This window comes from Petaurus breviceps, unplaced genomic scaffold (assembly GCF_028583685.1).
Source record: "Petaurus breviceps papuanus isolate PSGF00001 unplaced genomic scaffold, PetGlider_PUasm1.0 90743, whole genome shotgun sequence".
NCBI classification, from domain to species: domain Eukaryota; kingdom Metazoa; phylum Chordata; class Mammalia; order Diprotodontia; family Petauridae; genus Petaurus; species Petaurus breviceps.
The window spans coordinates 16,053,366-16,061,145 of NW_027187332.1; the positions used below are offsets into that span (position 1 = coordinate 16,053,366).

Genomic DNA, 7,780 nt, shown 5'->3' on the forward strand with positions numbered 1-7,780 from the left:
CTACTACTACTACTATCACCACTTCTACTACTACCACCACCACCACTGCCAATACTACTGCTGCTGCTACTACTACTGCTACTGCTACTACTACTACTACTACTACCAGCACCACCACAACCACCACCACCAATACTACTGCTGCTGCTACTACTACTGCTACTGCTACTACTACTACTACTACTACTACTACTACTACTACTACTACCAGCACCACCACAACCACCACTACCAATACTACTGCTGCTGCTACTACTACTGCTACTACTACTACTACTACTACTACTACTACCAGCACCACCACAACCACCACTACCAATACTACTGCTGCTGCTACTACTACTGCTACTGCTACTACTACTACTACTACTACTAGCACCACCACAACCACCACTACCAATATTACTGCTGCTGCTACTACTACTACTACTAGCACCACCACAACCACCACTACCAATATTACTGCTGCTGCTGCTACTACTACTACTACCACTACACTACAAAATATTAACACATGTAGTTTTTATGATTTTTAAAGTATTTTCAGATATTAACTCACTTGATCCCTACAAAAAACCTGTGGGCTATTATTATATCCATTTTACCAGTGAGGAAACTGAGGATGGAAGAGGTTAAATGACTTGCCTAGGTCATGTAGATGATATCTGAAGCAAGGTTCTTATTCAGGTTTTTCTGCATCCAATTCCAGTGCTCTGATGATGATTCCCTCTAGCTACTGTGAAAGCTTGAAAATAGTATGATGCATGTATTCCACTCCATATTCCCCAGTCTACTCAGGTAAATATTTTGAAAATATTAGGAACACATCATGGAGAGTGAGTGTAATATATTATAAAGCACTTCATGATTTCAAAAGTACTTATGTGTATTATTTCATTGGATCCTATAATAAACTTGTGAGGATTGGCAAGAAAAAAATTATTACTGTATTCTGCAGATGAGGAAATGTATGACACTAGGTGAATGACTTGCCCAATGTCACACAGTGAGAGAAGCGAGACTTAGATTCCAGTTACCCAGCTTTAAATCTAGTGCTCTTTCTGATACCATAACTATCCCTAAGACAGATGGAATTTTTAAAAAGTCATCTTAAACATGTAATTACAAAGATCAAAACAGAGAGAAATCCATGAGAGACCAGAAAGGATTTCAAAGATGTGCAATATATTTCTCCCACCCTGGTGCAGAAATTGTCGCAGTCACCATTTTTCTTTCTCCCCTAAGCATCTGGAACCACCTAAGAAGAAGACCTCATAATACTGGGGCTGGGGCATACACAGACAAAAAGTGAAGGGATTTTAGAACTGAGAGAGGACTGGAGAAATATTGAACCTTAGGGGTTCTTTGAAATGGGGGAGGGCTGGGTGTTAGGAAGGTTTCTGATATGTGGGAACATTTTTTTTTCTTTGCAACAGTAATTTAAAGGAAGCAGGGGAGAAGCATGGATGAAACTGCTTGAGGCTTACTCCAATCTAAAGGGACATTATCTCTCCACTCTAATCCATCCTTCACTTATCTGGACAATTGATTTGACCTAAAGCACAGGTGTGAATGTGTCACCATTTATTCAATAAACTCCAGTGGTTCCCTATTAATGTCAGGATCAAATATTAAATCCTTTCTTTAGTTTTTAAAGACTTTTATAACCTGACCACTTTTTACCTTTTTAGTTTTGGGGAGTTTAAAAAAAAACCTTAATTCCCTTATTGCACTATGTGATTCAATAATCCTTGTTTTTTATACATGACAATCCATATTTCATCTGTGAGCATTTTTTAATGGCCAGTCCCAATTTCTGGAACTCTTTCCCTCCTCATCCTATCTTCTGGCTTCCTTCAAGTCTCAGCTAAAACCCCACCTTTTATAAGAAGCCTTTCCAAGTTCTCTTTAAAATTAGTGCCTTCTTTTTGAGACTAACTTTTATTGACCCTGTAGGTATATTGTTTTTTGTACATAGTTGTTTGAATGTTGTCTCCACTATTAGACTACGAACTACTTGAGAACAGAAATTGTTTGTTGTTTCTTATTGAAGATGTTGTTGCTGTTTTCTTTGGGTTTCATCCTTTGTTTCTGCCTTTCCATATATATTACCTTATGGGTGCTGGCACATAGTAGGCATTCCCTAAATTCCTAAATGCATATTGATTAAGGGTGGTTTGGGGAACCATAAGATGTGGTCTTACATTTTTCATTCTTTTCAATAAAATAGAAAAAGAAAGGAAAACAGACTCTTTTACAAGGAAATGCTTAAAGATTTTGGACCTTTAAATTTAAGGACCTTTTAACATTCTACTTCTTTATATCTTTCAAGAATTATGAACTTTACAAAGGCTCAAAAATGTTTGTTATATGCATGGTCCCCATTCAACCTTAAGCAAAATACACTTTGGGCATTCAAAATTATGCCACAAAGTTCAAGTCAGAACTGTGCATCCACAGAATAATCTGGAATCAGCCAAGCACCAAATAGCTCAAGACCTTACTTCTTTCCCTGTATCTAGAATGATTGAAAGTTGAGGGAAACACAAAACACCATAAAGAGAATCAGGAGTCAATGTTTAATTGCTCATGTATTTATTGGCATTGTAAAGAAAGAGAAAGAGAATATTTGTGCTGTCTCAATATCATGGTTCACATGAGGACTTGAAGGACTCCTCCTGAATGCCTGTCTTCCATTTCATACACTGAAACAAGAAAGGAAGAGGCTCAGAGGAGCTGTACTGTGCTTGATGTGGTCTCTTGGTTAATGGCAATGGCAAAGTCATCCATTACTGAAGTTTTAAAAAGAAGACAAAGCAAAATTTGGAGAGAGACCCTGGCCAAGGGTAGAGATGAGTAGCATAAAGGAAAGGGAGAAAAGAATAGATGCAGTTTGATCTCTCTCTCTCTGTCTCTCTGTCTCTCTCTGTCTCTGTCTGTCTCTCTCTCTGCCAAGGAGAATAGTTCAGGGAGAAGCAGAATGAGCAAATAGTTGGGAAACGAGTGAAGAGTCAGACTAATAGAACTAATGGGAAAAAGAGCTATAAAAATGGGGGGGGGGTGAATAATATGATGTGAGTTAACAACCAGGACATATTCAAACATGAATAATGTTTAACTGAGAAAAATAAATGAAATACCTTGGAGGTGGGGGCACTGAACCATTTCCTTACTGGTCATCTCGACGGCCTCCTTGACGGCCACCTCGACGGCCTTCTTGACGTCCACCTCGACGGCCTTCTTGACGTCCACTTTGACGACCTCCTTGCCAGCCACCTGGATGGCCCCCTTTCTGGCCTCCCATAGGACCCCCTTGCCGGCCACCTGGAGGACCCCCTCTCCGGCCACCCTTAGGACCCCCTTGCCGGCCACCTGGAAAGCCTCCTTGTCTGCCACCTGGACGACCTCCTCGTGGGCCACCTGGATGACCTCCTTGCCAGCCACCTGGATGACCTCCTCGGTGATGACCTGATGGAATACCTGGGTATGAATCTCCTGATACATCATCTCCATGGGGACCTGGAGGCCCATGTTTATAGTAACTACCTTGATACTTGTCAAAGGGCTTGTTGCCTTATTTCTCACCAGAGTTCTGATCATCTGACTCAGAGTCATATGGTGTTGGTATATCTACAGATTCTTCTGAATTTTCTTCATACTCTAAGAGGAGAGAGCGCAGGTAGAAAAAAGTCAGATGAAGGAAGAGGTCAGCTATTCAGTGGATGTAGACAGACTAGTTTGTGGCATAGTCTAATTGTCCAAAGGACAAAGCCCTTGCTACCTTTTTAGTACTGTTCAGTGAGGGTGATCCAGGTTTATTTAAGGGATCCAGGTTTATCCCAGGCTCCAATAAATGTAGATGAGATTATATGATGGAAGATCTTTTATTGATTGGCAGGGAATAGGTCAAAACTAGACTCGTATAATGACAGCAGTAGAAGACATTGGTAACATACTATATCAAGAGCATGATTTATCCCTTTAATTGTGTCTTGGTGATATGTGTTTCTTACATATGCATCCCCACATCTGTGGTTGCCCACATGTTCCATATGTATGGATACCTCCTACATATTTCTTACAAAGTTCCAATTTTCTGCTTAATATATATGTAGGAAATTAAAACCAAGCTTTATGAGATTGTGCATGAATTTTTAACAATTTTTTTGCATTACTTTTGAACTCTGTCCATGATTCAAAATTTATTAAGTATTTATAATGTGTTAATTCTTCTGACTGAGTGGTACAAAGTAAAACACTTCAGCATGGCCTCTTGGCCTGTGATTTAAAGAAGATTCTGTCCCATGAATTTCCTAGTACATGGGGCAATTAAATGGTGTTGTTTAGCAAAAGTAGTATTTTGGAGTATGGTAGGGAAGAATGAAGTGGGAGAAGGAAGGAATGAAGGAAATAGAGGGAAAGATTGGATTTAAATATTGGTAGCCTGCCTCCCAAAGATTTATGTTCATGAATTGAATTATTATTGATCTCACACATTCTAGCTATTTAAGAGGGTGAAGGTGAATGAAGTAAGATTTCTAGAATTATATGGGGCCAGGACAAATAGTTGTTTGTTTGTTTTTTTTCCCCCAAACTGGGGCAGAATTTCTCATAAATTGCCTCATCCTGTGACAAAGAACACATTTCAAAGAGCTGCTGCTCTCAATTAAAGAATCATTAAAAAAAAAAAGGAGAGGTCCAATCACAGCCCTACCCAATTTATGATATGAAACCCCGTGGAAGGTCCTACTTTGTGATGCATATAGAGACAATTTCAACGGAAAAGTCAAAGTGAAGTCCAGTGTGATAGTAATGGAACATAAAGTTTCCTTGGCATTACATTACATCTAGCTATATGTTAGAATGTTTTCTACCCACCAGTCTTACCTGTGTTCTCTTCGGGGTCTTCTTCTTCATACTCTATAGGGGAAAATATGAAATAATAAGTAAGGACAAACTTTTCTGCATCTTCACTTTAGTCCACAACTTTTTTTTTTCTGGGTCAATATGACCTTAAACTTGGATAATGTCTTCTTTGGTCTTATACTTCAAGTTGCAAAGGGAAGGAAATAATACCCTTTTTGCTTTGGTAGAATTCCAAGAGAGCTAAATATCACCATGTTAAAAAGATATTTAGTCTATTAGAATATGTGTTTTCACACAAAATTAAAGATCAGAGAATTTCCAAATGGAGGATATTCTAAAGATTACCTAATTCAACTTTGTTGTTTTCTAAGGAAAAAAATGGAGGAATTCAAGGAAGATCGTCAAGCCAACAAGCTTTATTAAGCTTTGAACCATGTGCCAGGCACTGTGAGCTACCCAAGGTGATACTGGCAAAGGTAGAACTTTAATCTAGGTCTTTTGATTCTGAAAACTTTTCTTTTAACCCAGCATATTGCCTTTCTCTAAAGAACGAGACTAAGAGTCAAGCAACTGGTGTTCACGCCATAACTTTCAAACTACTAGCTAACTATGCTGGGGGAAAGCCATTTAACCTCTCTGACCCTGAGTTTCTTCATCTGGAAAATGGTGATTATAATCTCACTGAGAAGAAGAATGGCACAGAGGATCTAAATAGCCTCAGAGCCAAAAACTCCTGCCTTCAAATTCTGCTTCTGACATCTATTGACCATTTGAACATGGGCAAAATGGTTACTGCTCTCAGTACTCAAAGAAACTCTCTATGGCACGAACTTGTTGAGCAGTTTCAAATAGATCTGTATTGGGAGAAGAAGTTTCAGATTTATTCCCTATGGAGTTGTCATTCCATCCCTCGATTATAGCTATGTTTGAGAGTGGTACAACACTAATATGATTTAAGAGTTCTGAGATCGCATATGTTGGACATTATTGTCTCCCCACTTAAGCCAGCTATATATGTTGCCAACACATTTCATATAAAAAAAACATAAACTTTCATTCCAACACCTTAATTTTATTGGGCAGAATACTCAATTTTGGCATATTTAAAAAGTTTAGATGAGTTTGGAGTATGAGGATCCCTTTTCAATGAAAAAAAAAACCTCATTGTCATGTAACATCTGATTATAATGTCAGGTCAATGAAGATAGAAACTGCTTCACTCTAATTTTGTTTCACCAATGTTGTTTTGCTTCCCCAGCAATAAATCCTTGTTGATTGATTGATTGCTGATATAATGAAGATACAGCTTCTGCTTCATGCAGAATAAAGGGCCTGATTGCTGAGGAAGAATTCACAACTCTTTATGGGAAAATTTAGTCTCTGGTGGAGAGGTCTTGTCATAGAGGGATCATGAGTCAATGTAGTAAATGAAAGAATTGAAGTGGATGTTTATACAGTGTCAAAATCTGTATGGAAAAATGAAAAAATTCAGTCATCTATATATTTCTAAATGTACTGACTTTTTTTGTCCAAGTAATAGAAATATTTCATTAGAGATAGAAAATGTTTTACTTTTCTTATCAACATTTTTTGCCTGATAATTCAATTCAATTAATTAAAATGTTATTATTGTGTACCAGTCACTTTGTTAGGTTCTGTGTGTACAAAGAAAGAAGAAACAGTCCCTGATGTTAAGGAATTTAAAGTCTATTTGAGAAAACAACATGCAAGTAGAAAATAAAATGCAATATATGTAAAAAAATATAATTTCTTAGGTGAAGGTAATATCTGAACAGGGAGTAAGGCAGGAAACCAAAATAGGTTTCCTATAGGAGTTGACAAATAGAACTTTAACAGAAGGCACAGGTCCTAAGAGGTAGAGATGAGTGACAAATGGGCTGCAGGTGGGGCAAATAGGTGGAAAACATATGGAAAGATGGAGCATTGTGCATGAATAGCAACAGAAAGGAGTGTAGATGACTGAAGAAAAGAATAAATATTGCTTTAAGAATAGGTTGGGCTTGGATTCAAACCCAGGGCTTAAAAGAGATTTGAGGAGTCATCATAACATGGAAAATAAAAATACCAGCTCCTAATTATCTACCTCTAGGAAGGCAAAAATATCTGAAAAACTCAGAATGGGCAATCCCAAGTGCCTTCACTTGAATGAGACCTTGACATCACCCCCACCCCAAAGAACCTCCTAACCTGATCACAGATTTCTTGTGTTCCCCACTTACCTTCATCAGTCATTTGAGCTGAGCTCAAGCCCAACAGGGCCACCGAGAAAAGGAGCAGAAGCCACTTCATAGCAGGCATGGTATCGACGTTACCTATGCTGCATGGACTGAGAACAACTGTTCTTATAAGGACCTCAGAGAACAAAATCCCCTTTGATAGCACACTCAGTCCCTTATCTGAAGGCATTATTCATGTTCAGATCACTCCCATCCCTAAATTTTGGTTGGATTGATTTCGAGGGCTGGCAAAAGTTCCTGCCCAAAAAGTCATGACCAAATATAAATTAGCCAAATCCTTTGAAGCCACCTTGCCTGAAAACTGCACATATAATGTTGCGATTACAATAATGGGTAGTCTTCTATTTGTGATTTCCCTCCCTTACAGAAACCTGGACTCTTGGGGGTATTTTGATAAACTGTGTTGCACAAGTCATTTACATGTCATTGAATCAAGTCCTTTCACTAACTTTCTTTCAGCAAATGAAATTACCTATTGAGGTCAATATACAATGGAAGGGAAAAAAAAACATATGCAGTCACTAGATTCAATAATTATACAGGAGATATCCTGCTTCATACCCCACTATTAGAAGCCACGTAAACATGAGCAGTTGTACTTTTCAGTTACCTGAGAACAAGAGCCTTTTAAGGCACCATGCTATTATACCTGATGT

At 38.3% G+C, this 7,780-nt stretch overlaps 1 pseudogene; it reads right to left on the reverse strand.

The window, feature by feature from the left end:
* LOC138145732 (salivary acidic proline-rich phosphoprotein 1/2-like) overlaps positions 1–7,185 on the reverse strand; it is a 7,549-nt pseudogene extending 364 nt beyond the window's left edge.
* Positions 7,186–7,780: the final 595 nt, after the last annotated feature.